This window comes from Triturus cristatus, chromosome 3_2, assembly GCF_964204655.1.
Source record: "Triturus cristatus chromosome 3_2, aTriCri1.1, whole genome shotgun sequence".
Lineage (NCBI taxonomy): Eukaryota > Metazoa > Chordata > Amphibia > Caudata > Salamandridae > Triturus > Triturus cristatus.
In genome coordinates, this window is record NC_140584.1 from 406534346 (window position 1) to 406553817 (window position 19472).

A 19472-nucleotide genomic window follows, 5' to 3' on the forward strand; every position below is an offset into this window, starting at 1 on the left:
CAATACAACTGTCGAGAAAATACTGTATCAAAGATTCGGATGGGCTCTCACCAGCAACTATGTTTTAGTAAAATATATTTTAGTTGTAATAGAATTAATTTAATGTGTCTTTTAGGATTATCGGATGTCTCCATGTCACAAATCTCTGGGTGAGCTGGGATCTAAAAGCTGCTCTTTGAAATGTTCCCATGCCAGCCCAACATCCCACTAAGCCACAAACAAGTCCCACCCTCACTCTGGTTTTGAGGCATCGAAGGATTTTTAAAGGACTAAACGATCTGTTTTACAGAACAAAGTTCTAAAAAAAAGACTGGTTATAAAGACACGGGGTTTACAGACAGTTCTCAGTTAAAAGTGAATACCTGACAAAATACACAGAAGCATAATTTCCTAGCACCAGCACATTATGTGTGTGTCTGGGGAAAAGTGAGTGCCACTCCAACAGGTTGGTTTCATGGTCGAATAAACTGTGGACTCCTAAACCACGCAGGGCCAGAATGCAGTCATCGCCCACCCAGAACCAGGGAGACTGTTCCAAAATGTCCTGAATGGACAGTGCAGCCGCGATGAGACCTTTCCATAAATAAACGGATGCGTTCTGAAACATGTAGTCTTTCTTCGATTCCATTTGCACAAAATAACTTGAATGCACGTGGATATGAAAAATATGTGGTAATCCCAGTGACAATCGTCTGCTACCCTCATGTCTGGGGCAGCCAAGGTTCCAATGATTAAGGGTCAGAAGCAGATTTACCGTTCTGGGTCCGACAGGCCTCCTCTCGCTCGCTATTGTGTCGGGCTCTCCCTGTTGCCTGCAGACGTGCGTTTGTCTCACAGCAGGGCTGTTGGCAGCCCCTGACAGATGCGCCACGAGAGGGTGCAACGTGCCCAAAGGTCGCCGCCTTGTTGACTCCGGAGCTCACCAGGGCCAAAGCAAACACGCCGGGAGTCTATGCGAGGCCGCGGGCCGGAGGTCACTGGGCGAGAGAGCAATGGGCGCCATTAAGAGGGGCTGTGGAGGACACTGGGGTGGGCCACCTGGGCTGCAAGTCTACCTCCTGTCCTGCCAGTGACTCTTTGACCCTGGGAGAGAAAACGGCAGACAAGCTGAAGAAAAAGGGTAAACAATGTAAAACGGAACACGTTTTGACACTCGTCAGTCGTCACACACTGTCTCCGCACGGTAGCCACAGAGGGTCTCCTCGGCACCAGATAAAAAGTAAAACGCATAACTACGAACTAAGGGGCATATTATCAAGCCTGGCGATAAAATTATCGCCGCTTTAGCGGCAGAAAACTGCCGCTAAAACGGCGATAATGGGCTTGATAATATGCTCTATGGAATTCCAATTGAAGCCCATGTTAAATGTCCTTCACATCTAAAATGGGCTTCAATTGGAATTCCATAGAGCATATTATCAAGCCTATTATCGCCGCTTTAGCGGCAGTTTTCTGCCGCTAAAGCGGCGATAATTTTATCGCCAGGCTTGATAATATGCCCCATAGGATGCTCGGGTTTAGGACAGTACATTTGAGCTAACACGACTACAACAAGGATGTTTGGGACTGTAGGCTGGTGGAGGGGTTGGTGCTGGGGTTGTAATTTCACCCTCCTCCCGTCCCACAGCAGATTAGCCATTACACATCTGTCGCCACAGCTAGGCGAGGGGGTAGCGGAGGTTCCCGGGGCACATTGCCTCTCTGACTGTCTGTTTCCTAGATTTTATGCTCTTCACAGCAGGGGTATCCAACGTCCGCCCGAGAGTGCCAGATCCAGGGCAGGTTCTCAGACTCATGAAAGAGACATGTAAAATGACTTCTGATGGCACTCGTTTACATTGTCAGGGGTTGTTGTGAAAACGTGGTTTAGATTCGGCATTCCCAGGCCCACGTTGGACATTCCTAAACTATTTTTTAAGGGGGTGGGTCTGAGCTGCACCGTTCTTTGTGGGGTACCCCCTCAAGAATCTTGTCACTTCGGTCTTTCTATTAATTTGCAACTCCACGGTCCTGGTGTTCCAATGTACTTAATGTTTTTGTTCTGAAAAAGTGTCCACTTCCGGCAAATGTTGGTGAAATGGCAGTCTCTGGATGTTGTCCTGTGGCCACCTGATGGCTTTGAAAGTGGAAGGGTGCGGGACTGCTAAGAATTTCAACCTGTGGCATTAGGTATTACATCGATGACTCATTGTGCACTCACTGGAGCAACCCACATGCTTTCAAAGTCTTGTAGTTTGTCGCTGCGCACTTAAAGGGCGCAAGATTCTGGAATAGCCAGGAATGCTGAGGAGGCTTGGAGGGAGGTGCAGAGTGACACCCACCAGCAAGCAGTCGTCTTGTATGAATAGCGTTTAAAATGGCTGCCGGACCAGCCTTGATGTGAAGAAGTGGCATCCCTCCTGAAGAAAGAAAACCCCCTCCACCAATCAATCAGGATTTGTAGAGCGCACCACTGTCACCGCAGGGGTATCTGGGAGCTGAGGGGGCCATGTCTCTGTTAAAAAGCCAGGTCTTGAGTCTCCTTCTGAAGTCTGACAGGGAGGGTGCTGTTCAGAGGAGGAGGAGAAGGTCCTTCCAAGTTCTGAAGGAGTAGTCCACTCTGCAGCGGAAGCAGAGGGTGAGTGTGAAGGCACGTGTGGTGGAGCTCAGGTGTCTTGTGGGCAGGTAGGAGTTAAGTCGATGGTTGGTGAAGGATGGTCCTTGATCGTGTAGAGCTTTGTAGGCGTGCGTGAGGATCTTGAACTGGCCTCTCTTCTGGATGGGGAGCCAGTGGAAGTTTCTGAGGTGGGGGTGATGTGGGTGCGTTTGGGGAGTTCCAAAATGAGCCTGGCTGCTGTATTGTGTATGCTCTCGATCCTTCTGAGGAGCTTGGTGGAGATTCAGGCGTAGAGAGTGTTGTCGTAGTCGAGACGGCTGGTGCCCGTGGGCTGCGTGGCGGTCTTTCTGGTGTTGTTTGGGATCCATCTGAAGATTCTGCGGAGCATGCGCAGGGTGTGGAAGCAGGAGGAGGCGATGAAGCAGAGAAGGATTTGGAAGACTTCTTTGTCCAGGAAGGGAAGCAAGTGCTTGTAGGCCTTAGATAATACCTCTCTGCTGCATGTCATCCTGCACCCGTCCAGAAAGCCTGAAACAATTGAAGCAAAAGCTCTTTATGGCAGCCTTCTGGACCCCTCTGCCTTCCAGTCACATGCGCAAACCTGGTCACGAGCGACAACTGCAGCAGCTGCTACCAAGGCAGGGGAAAAAGGTCAGTGTACTATGTAAGGACTGGAACATTGGACATGACATGTGCTTGGAACTCCATTTTAGGCATGAGTTCAGCGCAGTCTGATCTGTCTTGGACCAAGGATGAGAGGAGTGGAAATCCTTGAGTAAAAATAAAAGTGTAGTTGGTGTAAATTCTTGCTTATAAAGAGAGCTTGAAGCCGGTGTAGGCCTGGCGAAGGGCAGCATCTACGTAATGATCCACTGGGTCTACAATGAAGGATCTTTAGGAGTCATAGCATCTTCCAGAACCGAAATGGGATCCACCATGACCATCAGAGAACAATTATTTCCAGTCACTTTTAGAGGATAGAGGCAGATTTATTCAGGTCTCACAATTCATGTAAGATGCCATTCTTTACTCCTGGATGCTTGGCTATGTTAGCTTCTACGGATTTCTCAAACTGGTGAAAGAGGCAGGCAGTCATATGCAGCTGGGAATCAACTATGGGCCAATGTATTTTAGAATAAAGGGAGGGAAAGTGAGCTGGTCGTTCATCTTGTTTGATGTATTTACCAATAGGATCCAGGGCCAGGAGCTCTGATTTACGCATTGGACCATGTGTTCTGAATCCCCCTCCTCTTCCCTCAGGTCATTCTCGGAGGAAATAAGACATCAGGAACAATCAGAGGAAGATGACCTGTCAGGCGGAGAAAATGCCTCAATCTGTGGAATGTTCACTCTAGAAGTGACACAGTTTCTCTTTTTCTTTCTCTTTTTTAGAGCGTATTTACTCTAAAATATTGGGCAAAGTCTCCTTTAATTCCTCTCTTTATACTCACGATGAGGAAAGGTTGACTTCCCCTGCCGTTTACCATGCTTCTCCATGATGGTAACTAGATCTGGGTAAAGCAAAGTAACTTTGACAAGAACATATAGTTAAGGAGGGCCAAACTTACTCCTAACCACCAATTAAAATGTACTAAGCAAATAGGCTGACAGTCTCGTGTAAGGCAGAGCTCTGTCAATACCGAGGACATGGCAACACAAAAAAGCAACCCTGGTTCTGAATTGAAACGGCCACCCGTAGGTGGCAAGCTTCATCATCGGGAACCTACCTCTCAACAACTTCAAACAAACATCCCTGAGCTCCTCCCTCTCAGTGAGGGGGTCGCAGCCTGAACTGCGACTAGGTTCGCAGGGTGAGGAGGTTCCCAATGATGAAGCATGCCACCCACAGGTGGGTGAGGGAAACCGTCCTTTAAAAAGGACTCCTCCACACTCCGCCATTTCAGACCCAGGGTTGCTTTTTTGTGTTGCCATATTTCTATTCAAGGGGAGTCGCTCCCTGCCGGTCTTTAAGCCTCCTCCTTTTGTGTGTGTCAATAACGAAGACATGACATTGGGCCAATCAAAGATGGCACCCTGTGACATTGTTTGATGTTTCTCTGTATAAAGCACAGAGTCCAACTCACAACACCTCAAGCTGCAGGTGGGCTCAAGACCTGTGCAAGGCAGGATACAAACCCTTTAACTGAATGCACGTGGGCACCTGACCCAGGCGGGCAACTAGAGCCAAATTTCGGGGGGGCTGAAAAACATTTCGGGGGGGCTAAGTCTTCCAGCCATAGGCAGAGTGGCTGTAAGAAGGGGTGAAAACACAACAAAAGCCTCATTAACGAGTAAATGGTCTTTTTAAGACCTGTGAAGTACTCGGGTCCGGCTGCAATTAGACGGACGCCAGCCTGCGAGGCTGTCTCAGCCGGGCTGACACACATGACGGGGGGGGGGCTGAAGCCCGGTGAGCCCAATGGGTGTTGCGCGCCTGACCTGACCGCAAGTAACATGACTCGCCCAGACATCCTGCTACTAAAACACTGCAGGCCTCTGGAAAAATGGGCCCACCATATCCCCACTGCAAGCCCTTCAGAGACGGCTAGGTGCAGCAGATGGGGAATAGTGCAAACCATGCTGTACTACACCAAACATATGGGTGGGTTAACCACAGTTAATCCACACATATTCTGCCCACCCCTTCCATAATCCTAAACTCAGGAGGATAGAGGGAAAGGAAAATTAGGTAGAAATGGGGGGAACACACACTATACCTTCTATTTGGATGCAGGCCATAACCCCTCGAGCTAGGAGAGTCTACCAACACCTCCATGATCCAATAATGGTAGGCCAGCTCCCAACACCAGGCCTGGAAAACAATAATAAGGTTGAGTCCTATAATGGAGACACAGCAGGGAGTCTGTTCTAGACAGACACAAGAGCAAGAGCTGAGGATGGTGGATAGCCGGGTCTTAGGCGTCAGAGGGAGCAGAGTCCCCACCCAAGAGGACCCAGGACATTATTTCCTCCAGGGCCAGCCTGGGAACCCAAAGCAGCACTGGCAATTTTGACAGACCAGCCAACGTGCTGCTAGTGTTACTGTGGGCCGATATAGCAGCACCACTACAAAACAGGTCCCCAGTAACAAAAACAGCCCCCACCATTCCAAGTTCCCTTGAAAGCACCAGATGCCCGCTATGGGTTTCCTCTTGGGGGTGGGGGGACAGCGGCATGCCTCTCAGGGAGCTGCACACACCTCATGTGAGTAAGGACTGTAACGAAGAAGTGCACTCGGAGGTAACAAGTTGGCTTAGTTCCATCTGGCCATACAAAGGGTACATTGCATGCATTCCTTTGGTAGTATTGTCCTGTTATTTTTGATCTCCACATGAGACTGAGTGCAACACTAGCTGTAGCCTGATCACCGATAACTCTTTGTGGATAACACTTCATTCTACATATAATTCTTTTAGTTGTAGGAAAAGAACAATATATTAAACAATAAAGTGGATGCCAAGGGCCCCTGCATCAATAAGGCATCACTAGCAGAACATGGCTTTGTTCATGCTGTATCTTTCTCAACACTCTTTTGATTGAGGGAAAGGGCGGTGAATCCAAGACCAGATCCTGAGGCCAGGCCAGGGATATGGCATCCCTTCGACATGCCATTGAAGGTGGCATGAAAAAGCAGAATTTCAGGAAAAAACCCCATTAATTTCTATGCAAAAAGGTCCAGCCGCAGACAACCGAACCACCATACAAACTGCTGAAATATAACTGGGCATTGACTGAATGACACTGAGTTCAGAAACACCTGAGTCAAATGGTCGACGGACGGACTCTACTTCCCCGGAAGTTGGCATGTGAAGAAGATTGGACTCTTCCCAGCAAAACAAGTCCTGGTTGAAGCCACCAAAGCCGGAGATCATCAGCTAGCCTGGGGTTTCACAGAGACCTGAGCTCCCTGGCAGACTGTGTGTCCACAGATCACTGGGCCTTTGGATGGTCTTGAAAATGCAGAAGGCCATAAAGAATGACAACCAGCTCTCTCCAGTTGGAGAGCATGCGTCTTTCTTCCAGGGACCCTAAATCCTGGGTTAATGAGTTCTCCTGTAATCTTTGCCCCGCCCTGAAGGCTGGTGGGTGGGAGGGATCTAAGCTTTTGTTGAGAATTATCTGAAGAAGCAGCCACTTCAAGTAATGCCAGATCTGAGGAGAGACAGGAACTAGAGTCTCGTAGTCCCGGCATGCAAGACTTCAGTGTGGCAGAAGGTGCAGAAGAGGGGGCTAGGGTCAATGAGAGAATGCAGAACCACTGCCAATGGTGCTGCCCTCTCCGCCTTCACTGTTTACCTTTCCCTGGCCGATGCCTGGGGCTTTGACAGCAAAGACCTCTGTTGAGCCTTTAATTTGTCTCTTCCTGACTAAGGAATAAAAACCTGTCCAAAATCAATTCATAGGGTTGAAGATGGAACTTCTTTCAGTTGATCAGCCATCTTAATGATTGAAGCATGCAGCCAACCTCTTGTGCAACATGGAGACCCTTTGAAAACAAGTAGGCAGAGATTTGCCAGTCATCAGGATACAATAAGATATTAATGTCGATAGAATACTGTTAGAAGGGCGACCTCCGGGGAGTCAGATGGTGTCGGACTGACCACCCCGAGAGGCACCGTTCCGTAAGGATGCAGCCGAGCGCCGCTGAGAAGCCTCCTGGGCGTGGTCCTTCTCCTAGGATCGAACAGCCAAGTAATCCCCTCCCACCACAAAGGGACACAACCAGGGTATCAATGCTAACAAGTCGTTTATCAGAATTAAGGGTAGGTCTCCGTAGGCAATATTTACAGGTGGATCAAGGGATCCAAAAGAGTCTCAGGGTTTTTGGATAGGAACGGGGGTAGCGGGACAGTCTCAGTATCAGCCCGGGACGTAGTCCGCAGGGTTCGAGGGGCCACTTCAGTGAGGTCGAGCCGCGACGAGGTTAGCAGGGCTCCGATGTTCCGTGAGGGTCTTCTTCTCAGCAAGGGGGAGCCGCGACGCAGGCAGCAGGGCTCAAATTCTCAGTTCCAGGCAATGAGTCTTTCTCCGTAGGGTCAGCCGCGATCCGATCAGCAGGGCTCTGGACTCCAGGATACAACTGCCGTCCTGGTTGTGGGCTGCCCCAGATATATGGCTGGAGCCCTTTGATGTCCGGACCCTCGCGCCTGGGGGGCCGGAGGGGCCGGGATGAGAGAGTCCAGACACCCAGCGGGGGGGTGGAGCCATCGCCCCGGGAGGCCGGAGGGCGGTCGGGCCCAGGTGTCGGGGGCCGGCGGGAGGCCCCATCAAAACTCCCCTCCTCCGGGATCTGTGGAGTGGCCACTCGACCCCCTTGGGTCGGGTCTTGGCGCCTTGATGTTGGGGCTTCGCAGGGACCGAGGCCCGGGCGGGCCGCGTCGCGAAGGCTGGTGCGGGTAGCGGGGTACAAGTTCGGGGGCCCGAAGGGTTGGGGTTGCCCCCGTTTGGTCTGGTAGGAGGGTTCGGGACCACGCCACGAGGCCGGGTCCAACAGGTGTCCCCCCCAGCGGAAGGCAGGGAGAGTCACCCATCTTCTTGGGTGTTCTCCTCGCCGAGGCGGAAGAAGCGGGATAGGCCGTCGGCGTTGGCGTGGTCGTTGCCGGGCCGATGGTCTACAGTGAAGTCCATCCCCTGCAGAGAGATAGACCATCGCAACAACTTCGGGTTCTCGCCTCTCATCTGCATTAACCACCGCAAGGGCCGGTGGTCGGTTTGGACCCGGAAGTGGGTGCCGAAGAGGTAGGGCCGGAGCTTCTTGAGGGCCCACACCACGGCGAAGGCCTCTCATTCAATGGTGCTCCATCTTTGCTCCCGGGACAGCAGGCGCCGGCTGATGAAGGCCACCGGCTGGTCAATCCCCTCAGAGTTCACTTGGGACAAGACAGCCCGACTCCGTATTCCGAGGCATCAGTCTGTACCACAAACTCTTTGCTGTAGTCGGGAGCTTGTAGCACGGGGGCGGTACACATCGCGGTCTTGAGGGTCTCGAAGGCCGCCTGACAGAGGGGCGTCCAGTGCACCTTCTTTGGTTGCTTCTTTGAGGTGAGCTCCGTGAGGGGGCCCACAATGCTTCCGTAGTTCTTAATGAACCGCCTGTAATAGCCCGTGAGTCCCAGGAAGGCCCTCACAGCGGTTTGGGTGATTGGGGGCTCCCAGGCCATGATGGCGTCGATCTTTGGCTGGAGGGGAGCCACATGGGCGCTCCCCACTTGATGTCCCAGATAGGTTACGGATCCTTGGCCTATCTGACATTTGCTGGCTTTTATTGTGAGCCCGGCCCTTTGGAGGGCGGTCAGAACCTCCCAGAGGTGCCTCAGGTGTTCGGCCCAGTGGCTGCTGAACACCGCAATATCGTCCAGGTAGGCGGCGCTGAACGCTTCTAGGCCGGCCAGTACCTTGTTCACTAGTCTTTGGAAGGTCGCCGGGGCATTCTTCATGCCGAAGGGCATCACTCGGAAGTGGTAGTGGCCATCGGGGGTGGAGAAAGCAGAACGCTCTTGGGCGCCCGGGGTGAGCCTGATCTGCCAGTATCCGGCGGTGAGGTCAAAGGTGCTAAGGTAGCGGGCTGCCCCCAGGCGGTCGATCAGTTCATCTGCCCGAGGAATGGGATGGGCGTCGGTTTTGGTGACGGCATTTAATCCCCGATAGTCCACGCAAAACCGGAGCTCCGGGGTGGTGCCCGGGGCGGCAGCTTTCGGCACCAGGTCCACAGGGCTGGCCCAGGGACTGTCGGAGGGCTCGATGACCCCCAGGGCCAACATCTTGGAGACCTCGGCGTGGATGCAGGCCCGCACCCGGTCGGGGACTCGGTAGGCTCGGTGTTGCATGGGGGGGGCTGTCCCCGGTGTCGACGTTGTGGACGCACCATCGGGTGACTCCGGGAGTGAGGGAGAAGAGAGCAGCGAAGTGATGCAGCAGTCCTTGACACTCTTGGCGCTGCTCCGCAGTCAGGGTGGCGGAGAGGAGGACTCCCTCTACGGAGCCGTCCTTTTCGGAGGTTCTCAGGAGGTCGGTTAGGGGCTCGGAGTCGTCCTCGGCCCCATCGTCCGTAGCCATCAGCAGGCTAAGTTCCGTTCGGGCAAAGTGGGGTTTGAGCCTGTTGGCGTGGAGAACCCGGAGGGGGTTCCTGGGGGACTCCATGTCTACCAGGTAGGTGACGGGGCTCTTTTTCTCTACCACCTTGAAGGGCCCGGTCCATTTGTCCTGGAGAGTACAAGGGTCAACGGGAGACATGACCCAGACCTGCTGGCCTGGCTCGAACTCGATGGAGGAGGCGTTCTGGTCATACCAGCGTTTCATTTCCTCCTGTCTGGCCTCGAGGTTGGCTTCGGCCAGTTCCCTGAATTTCCGGGTTTGATTCCGCAGGGTCAGGAGGTACCGGTAGACGTCGGGCGGAGCATCCTGGACGGTAGTCTCCCAGCCTTCTTTGACCAGGCTGAGGGGGCCCCGGACAGGGTGTCCGTACAAGAGTTCGAAGGGGCTGAACCCCAGAGACATCTGTGGGACCTCCCGATAGGCAAACAGGAGGCAGGGCAGCAGGACGTCCCATTTGCGTCTTAGGGGCTCCTCCAGGCCCTTGATCATTCCTTTCAATGTCCTGTTAAATCGCTCGACTAGTCCGTTCCCCTGGGAGTGGTACGGGGTGGTGAACTTGTAGGTGACCCCGCATTGTTGCCACAGGGACCGCATATATTTTGAGATGAAGTTCGTGCCTCGGTCGCTCACGACCTCCCGGGGGAAACCCACTCTGGAGAATATTCCCATTAAGGCCCGGCCCACTACGGGGGCCGTCACTGTTCGGAGAGGGATGGCCTCAGGGTATCGGGTGGCATGATCGACCAGGACGAGGATGAAGCGATGTCCTTGGGAGGTTCGGGGGTCCAGATGCCCCACGATGTCGATCCCTACCCGCTCGAACCGGGTGTTTACTATTGGAAAGGGTTGGAGAGGGGCTTTAACTTTTCCCCCACTCTTCCCGCTGGCTTGGCAGGTCGGGCAGGTGCGGCAATGATTGTCCACGTCCTTCCGCATTCGGGGCCAGTAGAAGTGGGTCACCAGGCGGCTGTAGGTTTTGTCTTGCCCCAGGTGCCCGGCGAGGGGCACATCATGCGCCAGATTGAGGAGGAAGTCTCAGAATCGGAGGGGGACCACCAGCACTCGGCCGGCCCCCAGTTCTGCGGTCTTCTGCTCGCTGTAGAGGAAGTCATTGTCCCAATAGACCCAGTGGGTCCCCGTTTGTTCTCCGTTGGCCTGGGCGGCTGCTTGCTGTCGGGTCCCTTCGAGGGAGGGGCAGGTTTTCTGTTCTTGGCGGAACTGCTCCCTGGTGGGGCCACCTTCTTGGCGCCATTGCGCGAGTTCGGGTAGGTCGCCGAGCGCGGCGACCTCGTCCGGGGGGATTTCTGGCGGCCCGGACTGAGCGTCGGCTTTTTCTTCGACGGAGGGGGGTGGCGGTTCGTGCCACTCCGGCTCCTCGGGGGGAGCAGGTATGCTCGGCTGGATAGCCCGGGCGGTCATGGACCGGGTGGTGGCGCAAACCCACTCGGGCAGTCCCAGCATCCCCAGATGCTCTCAGCGCTCGACGTGGGCCCAGGGGGAACTTTCCAGGTCGTTCCCCAGGAGGCAGTCTACGGGGGCGTTGTCGCGGACTGTCACCTTCAGCCTGCCCGACACTCCCCCCCACTCGAAGGGAATCCGGGCCATCTGGCACAAGCTCTCGGTGTTGTCTGCCGACCGGACGGGGCACAGTACATTAGGCATGATTTGTTCGGGGGTCACCAAGTGGCAACGGACGGCTGTCACGCTGGCTCCGGTGTCGCAGAGGGCTTCGGCCCGGCGTCCATTAATGGTGACCCACTGTTGGTACTTCTGGGTGTTGCTCGGGATGGGAGCCCGGGGCACCATGTCCCGGCTGCCCAGGCATACCAAGGTCATGGCGGCGGGTTCCCATTCGGTTGGCTCTGCGTCGTCGTTCTCTTCATCTTTTCCCTCTTCTCCCAGGGCCGCGGCCGCCAACTGACAGGGGGGTGGCCCGGTGGTCTCGGCTCGTCGGTTCACGGGGCAGGTCGGGTCACTGGCATAGTGCCCTGGCTGTTGGCAGTTGTAGCACGTTACCGTCGGTCGAGGCCCTGGTCGGGCTAGGGGGGGTCCCTCTTCGGGCGAGGGACGGGGACGTGCGGTTCGGGGGCGGTCCCCGGGGAGGACTCCGGGGCGGCCCTGCTGGAAAGTCTCTGTTTCGGTTCGATCCCCCTCCTCCGCTGCGCTGGGGGGGGGCCCCGGGTTGTTCCGCTGGTACTCCCCCATCGAGTTCCGAGGGACCCAGGTGTTCACCCATCGATCGGCCTCGGCGGCGAGCTTCCGCGGCTCGGTCAGCTTGCTGTCGAGGAGGTGCTGTCTCAGCTCGATGAAGCAGTTGTTGGAGAGGTGCTCCCATACAATGAGGTCGAACAGCTGTTCGTAGGAGGTGACTTTGCTGCCCTTGATCCACCCTTCCAGGGCTCTGCTGGAAAAGTCTACGTATTCCACCCAGGTGGTACCGGGGAGCTTCCTGCAGTCCCGGAAGCGCTGGCGGTACATCTCTGGGCTGAGACCATAGCGGGTGAGCAGGGCCTCCTTCATATGGTCATAAGAGGTCATCACTGCGTCTGGGAGCTGTAGCAGGGTGTCTCTGCCTTCGCTGAGGAACTGTCCCCATAGGCCGGCACCCCAATCTTTCCGGGGCACCCGATGGGCGGTCATGGCTACCTCGTAGGCCTTGAACCATTGTTGGATGTCGTCGTTCTTGTAGTACTCTTTGACGACATCCTTGGGGATATGTACCTTCGCCTCGGCCTGCGGAGGGTTGTCCCTGTTTCCGGGGGTGCCGGTCTCTCCATTTTTGGACTTAATTTCAAGTTCTTTAAGGCCCCGCTCATGCTCGAGGGTTAGCCTCCTCTCTTCGGGTTCACTGTGCCGTTTTTTCTCCTCTATTTCTTCTTGCAACCGTAGTTGTTCTAGGGCCAATTTCTTTTCTGCTAGTAGGAGTTCGCCGTCCAGGCGGAGTCGGGCGAGCTCTAACTCGTGGGTCCGGACCCTCTCCCGTTCTCGCATCTCTTCTGGGGAGAGGCCGGTCTCCATGCTAGTTCTTCTCCCATCTGCTGGGGCTGCGGCTGGTTGCTGGTGCACGCTTGGCACCGGGTTTTCTTCGGTTTGGGGGGGAGCCGCTTCAGGCTCTACCCATGCCCTTAGGGCTTTCTGCAGGTCTTCTTTTGTGTTTAATCCGGTGGACGCGATGCCTTTGTCTTTACAAAACTGTTTTAGTTCCTTATGGGTATATTCCTCCAACCGTTCTTGTTGGAACTCCGCGGTTGGGGTGGTCTCTTGGTTGCTCATAGTTACTCTGTGTCTGGGTAGGTAGTGGGTGAGTTACTCGCTGAACGATCTGCGTCGGGCTCGGATCGCACCGCTGGCTACCAATGTTAGAAGGGCGACCTCCGGGGAGTCAGATGGTGTCGGACTGACCACCCCGAGAGGCACCGTTCCGTAAGGATGCAGCCGAGCGCCGCTGAGAAGCCTCCTGGGCGAGGTCCTTCTCCTAGGATAGTACAGCCAAGTAATCCCCTCCCACCACAAAGGGACACAACCAGGGTATCAATGCTCACAAGTCGTTTATCAGAATTAAGGGTAGGTCTCCGTAGGCAATATTTACAGGTGGATCAAGGGATCCAAAAGAGTCTCAGGGTTTTTGGATAGGAACGGGGGTAGCGGGACAGTCACAGTATCAGCCCGGGACGTAGTCCGCAGGGTTCGAGGGGCCACTTCGGTGAGGTCGAGCCGCGACGAGGTCAGCAGGGCTCCAGTAGTTGTTTCAGCGAGGTCGAGCCGCGACGAGGTCAGCAGGGCTCCGATGTTCCGTGAGGGTCTTCTTCTCAGCAAGGGGGAGCCGCGACGCAGTCAGCAGGGCTCGAATTCTCAGTTCCAGGCAATGAGTCTTTCTCCGTAGGGTCAGCCGCGATCCGATCAGCAGGGCTCTGGACTCCAGGATACAACTGCCGTCCTGGTTGTGGGCTGCCCCAGATATATGGCTGGAGCCCTTTGATGTCCGGACCCTCGCGCCTGGGGGGCCGGAGGGGCCGGGATGAGAGAGTCCAGACACCCAGTGGGGGGGTGGAGCCATCGCCCCGGGAGGCCGGAGGGCGGTCGGGCCCAGGTGTCGGGGGCCGGCGGGAGGCCCCATCAAAACTCCCCTCCTCCGGGATCTGTGGAGTGGCCACTCGACCTTCTTGGGTCGGGTCTTGGCGCCTTGATGTTGGGGCTTCGCAGGGACCGAGGCCCGGGCGTGCCGCATCGCGAAGGCTGGTGCGGGTAGCGGGGTACAAGCTCGGGGGGCCCCGAAAGGTTGGGGTTGCCCCTGTTTGGTCTGGTAGGAGGGTTCGGGACCACGCCACGAGGCCGGGTCCAACAAATACAAAACTCCCACTATCGGGGATAAAACCTTGATAAATACCCTTGTGGGCAAATTTCTCACAGGGTTCCAATGCCCTTACGCCACACAGTGGGGTGCAAGAGCGATGCAAGTTAGATTTATAAAGCCAAGCAAGGCCACCGTGCGTGGCACAGTGTGGCTTGTTAAATCTCGAATAATGCAATGAAGTGCAAATTTGTTGCATTGTGTTCTGCACTAGGGAGGCGTTCTATGGGTGGAGCCAGTGGCGTCTTAAAGCATGAGCACTCTGGGCAGTTGCCCGGGGGACGCATGAACATAGGGGCCCCACGCCGACCAGAATTTAACACAATTTTTCCGCTAAACATTTTAATTCCTGTGAGTGGTTGTGTAGGCAGGGCCCAGTGAACTGCTTGGCCCAGGGACCAATAATGCTGTTAAGATGGTCCTGGGTGGAGCGTGGGTGTTCCCACGCACCACCCTTGGATTTTAGTGCTTTCACAGATTTACCATTACCGGTAGACCTGTAAATGCTATGTATGCCTAGGGGAGGCGTAACGAGGAGAAATAACTTTATTTCTCCTCACTTTTTCCTATTTCTGTGTGTTTTGCATTCTTCACCACACACATAGAAAGAGGAAAATGCCTCAGGGGATTGTGTTTGTGCAGAAAGGTGTCCCTTCCTGCACAAAAACAATCCTGCTTACAACACAGTCTCCTTGCATCATGGTGCAAGGGTGCCTGCGTTGGCGCTAGGCAGCAGATTGTTTGCCAGCACTGGGAAATGACAGGAATGTGCCGCATAATGTTAAATACAGCATGTTCCTTCCCTTTCCATATCACAGAGCACAGCAAGCCGGCTTGCTCTGCTGCGTGATAATGTGATAAATATGCCCCTTGGTGTTGAAGACAGACTGAACAGCATGGTTGTGAACTGATAATGCTGGTTCATTATACAAATATGCAGAAACATCTGTGACTCATGATGTATCGAATCATGTGAATATCCCTCCTTGAGATTCAAGGGTGCAAGATAGTCCCCAGGATTGACCAACAGAAGAATGGATTGGAAAGCGACATGAGGAATGTAAACATTGGCATCCTTCAGGTCTAATTTAGGACAAAAATCTCCTGTCTTGTCTAAACTAGGAAAAGGATAAGATAACAACCCTTTCCCTGTTCTGACTTTAGGACTGGAAAATAGCCCTTTTACGAATAGACCCGGAACTCCTTAAAGTACAACTTGTTGGAGGAGAGTACATTTAGGAGCAGGAGTTGATCGAAATAGCTTGAAGGAGTCTCTGGAGATGGCTCAAAGAACCCAAGTGTCTGAGACTACTGCTCAAACCTGAAAATGTTTTCTAGATGGCCTTCTGACCATTCTTCTGAAAGCTCCAACAACAGACAGTCAGGATTTTGAAAACAGAGGGGGAAAAGAAGTGGACTGAAACCAGGAATTTTCTGCAAGTAGGTTCCCCTCAATCAAATAAGCTGTCTATGGGGTCTGGAAGCTGACGGAAGTCCAAAAGCTCTTCTAGATCCCACACCTTGCCTGAAGAAAGGCCTGCGAGGAGTCAATAGCTTGCGATCTTCTGCTGATCTTTTCACCATCTCGTCCAACTGTGGAGCAAATAATTTTTTAGATGCATAAGCAGGGGTTTTTGAGAGCTCTCTGCCCTCCAGGAATGCATGTGAGCAGCCACTGATAACGGTGATGTAGCTGCTGCGGCACAAAGGAAATTGAAAGATAGAATCTTCAACTGTTGCTCCATAATAGAGAAAATTGTCATGCACACTTCTCAGTCTATGTCAACAAACTAAAAAATGGCAATGTAACCAGGGAGAACGGAGACTCTGAAGCAGCATGGATTATGCACATATCTGAGCAATACGTGGAACGGACAGCAACTTTCCCAACGACCAGCAAGGCTATGGCAAAAGATCGAAAGCTAAACCCCATCACAGTTCTAACATCTGGGGCATCAGAGATTTGGCCATTAAATTGTGTCAAACAAGTGAATGAGCAGGACCCCAATCTGGCAGAGAATCAAATTGGAACAGGAGAACTAACAAGCTCCAGGAAGGTTGCAAGCATAATCAACCACTTGAAAACTGACGGGGCCCGGGCCCGTACGGCTTACCAGCAAGCCTATTTAAATGTGCCGATATCAGCTGGGTGAGGCTGCTGACTTTGCTTTTTAATTTTGCCTTTCAAACTGCTACTATCCCCGATGCCTGGAGAGTGCCCACCCTTTGCCAGATATTTTAAAGGGGGATCAGACTCTAGTCGCAAATTATTGTCTGATCGCACTTTTGGACATAGAAGCAAAAGCCTATGCTTGAGTCCTGTTGGAGCAGTTAGATGCCTGGATAACAGATGAGGACCTCGTACAATTTTTCCAATATGGCTTCCGTGCCAGAGCATGAGCTGTAGAAAACATTCTAACATTATCCTTCCTCACACACAAAGCACATCAAAAGAATAGGTTACCTCTCTTCTGCTGCTTCATAGATTATAGTGCAGCATTTGATAGGGTGGACCGAGCAACTCTGTGGAGGAAGCTAGATGCTTGGGGTATACCCCCAATGCTTCTAAGAGCAGTAATATCCTTATATACGGAGACATGGGTTTGGGCGAAAACTGACCCCAGCACAGTTATACATAAACCTGACACCAATCATGGCCTAAAGTCGGGCTGCATTGTGGCATCTTTGCTGTTCAATCTCTACCTGGCCGATTTAGGAAAATCGATGGACGCCAGCTGCCTGGCTTTTCCCAAGTTAGGAAGCACCAAATTGCAAATGATATAATATGCAGTTGATATTGTGGTCATGCACCACACAAAGTCCGAAATACAACGGGCATTAGATGCTCTGAACAGATTTACCGAAGCAAATCACCTCCAGGTTAACCAGGACAAAACAAAAGTCCTCTGATCTTTTGAAGAAACCGGAGCAAAAAGATGGTAAATTAGTGCTTGGGGAGCAAGATAATTAGTACTTTGAGGAACTACAATCACCTGGGTGTGTGGTTTAGTGAAAATGGTAAAGCCACGGCACAAGTAGGAGAACTGAAAAGAAAGCTGCTTCCATTACATATGGGATTGGCCAATTAAATCGATTACCAAGCAGCACTTCAGCGCCCCCTATTTAAAGAGTAATGAAGACGACTCTACTTCCAGCATTACAGTATGGTTGCCATGCCTACCCAGGAGCACTGGAATACACTTTGCAGCAAATTCATCGTAAAGCATACAGAAAAACGTTTCAACAGCCGAGATATGCACATTGCTCCAAATTAAGGCTATAATTAGAACTGGTAAATCAATCACTAGACTTTAAAGTCTTCTTGCTGAAGTTTTACATTTGGACCAGGATGTCCCCCATGAACTCCTTGAAAGGTCATGTGAAATTAATTTTCGAAATTCCTGGTAATCCTTGGTCCAACTGCCATTTCGACCACAGGGATTGAGGAAGAAGTCCTCCATGATGGTGCTACTTCATACCACATCTGGAAAAAGGCAATCAATCAGAAAATGAAGGTGACCACCTGGGACCAAGACCTCATAACAGCAGATAACTCAGTGCTGTTTCTGCCTTTGACTGACACCTACCTCGTGGGGAAGCCGCAACCTTATTTCATGGAATCCATGAACGTGGAAAAATGAAGACAGATTCTTTATAAGAGATTACAAGTGCTCCCAAAAAAGACTTTAATCCAGTTTGCAACTACAAATATGAATCATGAATACACTTGTTATGCTGCTGGCAAGAGGTGACAAATTTGTCAAAAAACTCAGACATTAGCTTTCCCAAATAATGGCAGCAACACCCAGCCTTAATCAAGGCCAGAACCTAATAACAAAATATTTAGTCCCAGCTAGGAAGGCCATGAAGTAGCCGGTGTTTCCATTGGGGCAGCCAATTGATGCAAAGCACCTCAACACGAACTGGTGATCGCTACGCCAAGTTTAGCCTAGCATAGCGTAGACAGCTACCACAATTGCACATTGACCATTTACTAACCACACTCTGAACATCTTAGTTATTTTTATTAACTGTTTCTGTTGGGGGCTGCCAATTGATGTAAAGCACCTCAATACAAACTGGTGAATGCTACGCCAAGCTGAGCCTAGCACTGCACAGTCTGCACCGTAATTCAACACTGGACATTTGCTAACCGCACTCTAATCATCTTAGCTGTTTTTTCCTGATCTTGCCTATTGTGATGGTCCTTTCTTTTTAATGCCTGTAACCGCACATTGGTTACTTGTAAGTTGTACTTCGATCATTTTAGCTATTTATTGTATTTTAGCCGACTGCAAGGTTTTTTAATTAACTATGGTAATTGTACTTTGGCTATTTGCACATAGCACTTTGAATACTTGACCTTTTAATCGGAGTTTGCCCCTTGTAATGGTTTTTAATTACCTAAACAACGTTTTTTGAATAGAGAAAATTGGCATGCACACCAATCCCAGTTGTATACCGGCTGCTATGATTAGTGATAATATATAGGTGGCATATGTGCTAGAGTGAATTTAAAAATTAGAGGCAGATTAGGAAATTTTTACCGCAACATCCACCTTCTTATCTACCACATCTGAAGGAGCGGCTTCTTCTGAAATTATTATCAATCTTTGAGAAGATAAACATTGTAAAAAATGTGGTTACTGATTGAGGGGCTGAACCCTACTCAAGCAAGAACCACAATCCTTGTCAGGGGTGAGGCCCAAATAAACCCCAAATTAACCTTTGCTCAGCGCTCAGGTAGCTTGGCACAGAGCAGTCAGGCCTAACTTGGAGGCGATCTGTAAAGCACTTATACAGCACTTTAAACAGTAAAAAAATGAAAACACAACACAAGAAAAATCCCACACCAATTTAGAAAAATAGAGTACATTTTAGTAAGTAAATCAAAGCAGAGTAATCGGACATATGCAATTTTAAAGATTTAAGTGAAAATAGCCACAAAAAGCACAATGCACCAACTGTGGATATCTGGGTGTGCTAGACATGAACAGTCGCAAGTTCAGGCCTGCTACAGTAAACCAGTTAGGCCCGCTGAGCAAGAGTACCTTAAATCCTGGTTGCAAAGAGTTGTCCAGTCCTGTATTGAAAATGTCAAGGATACTTTGTGTCGTAGCGATTCCAGGGAGGCTGCAGGCTGCGAACACGATGCAAAGTCCTTGTGCCGGGGAAGTCCATACAGGAGGGGTGATGCTTTGATTCTGCTTGGGTTTGCCCCACACAGCATAGGAGATGCATTGATTGTGCTGGATCCACAAGTGGGCTGGCAGAACACCTTCAGGCCCACTTTCAAGAGTCCAGTACTAGGGTGGCACTATTTGGAAGGGTAGGACTCACGGATGGCAATATCTGTGTGCTGGGTTCAAAGCTGTTGTAATCCTGTTATGTCCTTGAGGCTTCTGATCAGGAGGCCAGCCAACTAGCCCT

The 19472-nt window shown here is 52.0% G+C and overlaps 1 protein-coding gene across 1 annotated transcript in view; it reads right to left on the minus strand.

Moving 5' to 3' along the window:
• The window catches only part of LOC146857442 (angiopoietin-2-like), a 198380-nt gene that overhangs the window by 113610 nt on the left and 65298 nt on the right, over positions 1 to 19472 (minus strand). The window lies entirely within an intron of this gene.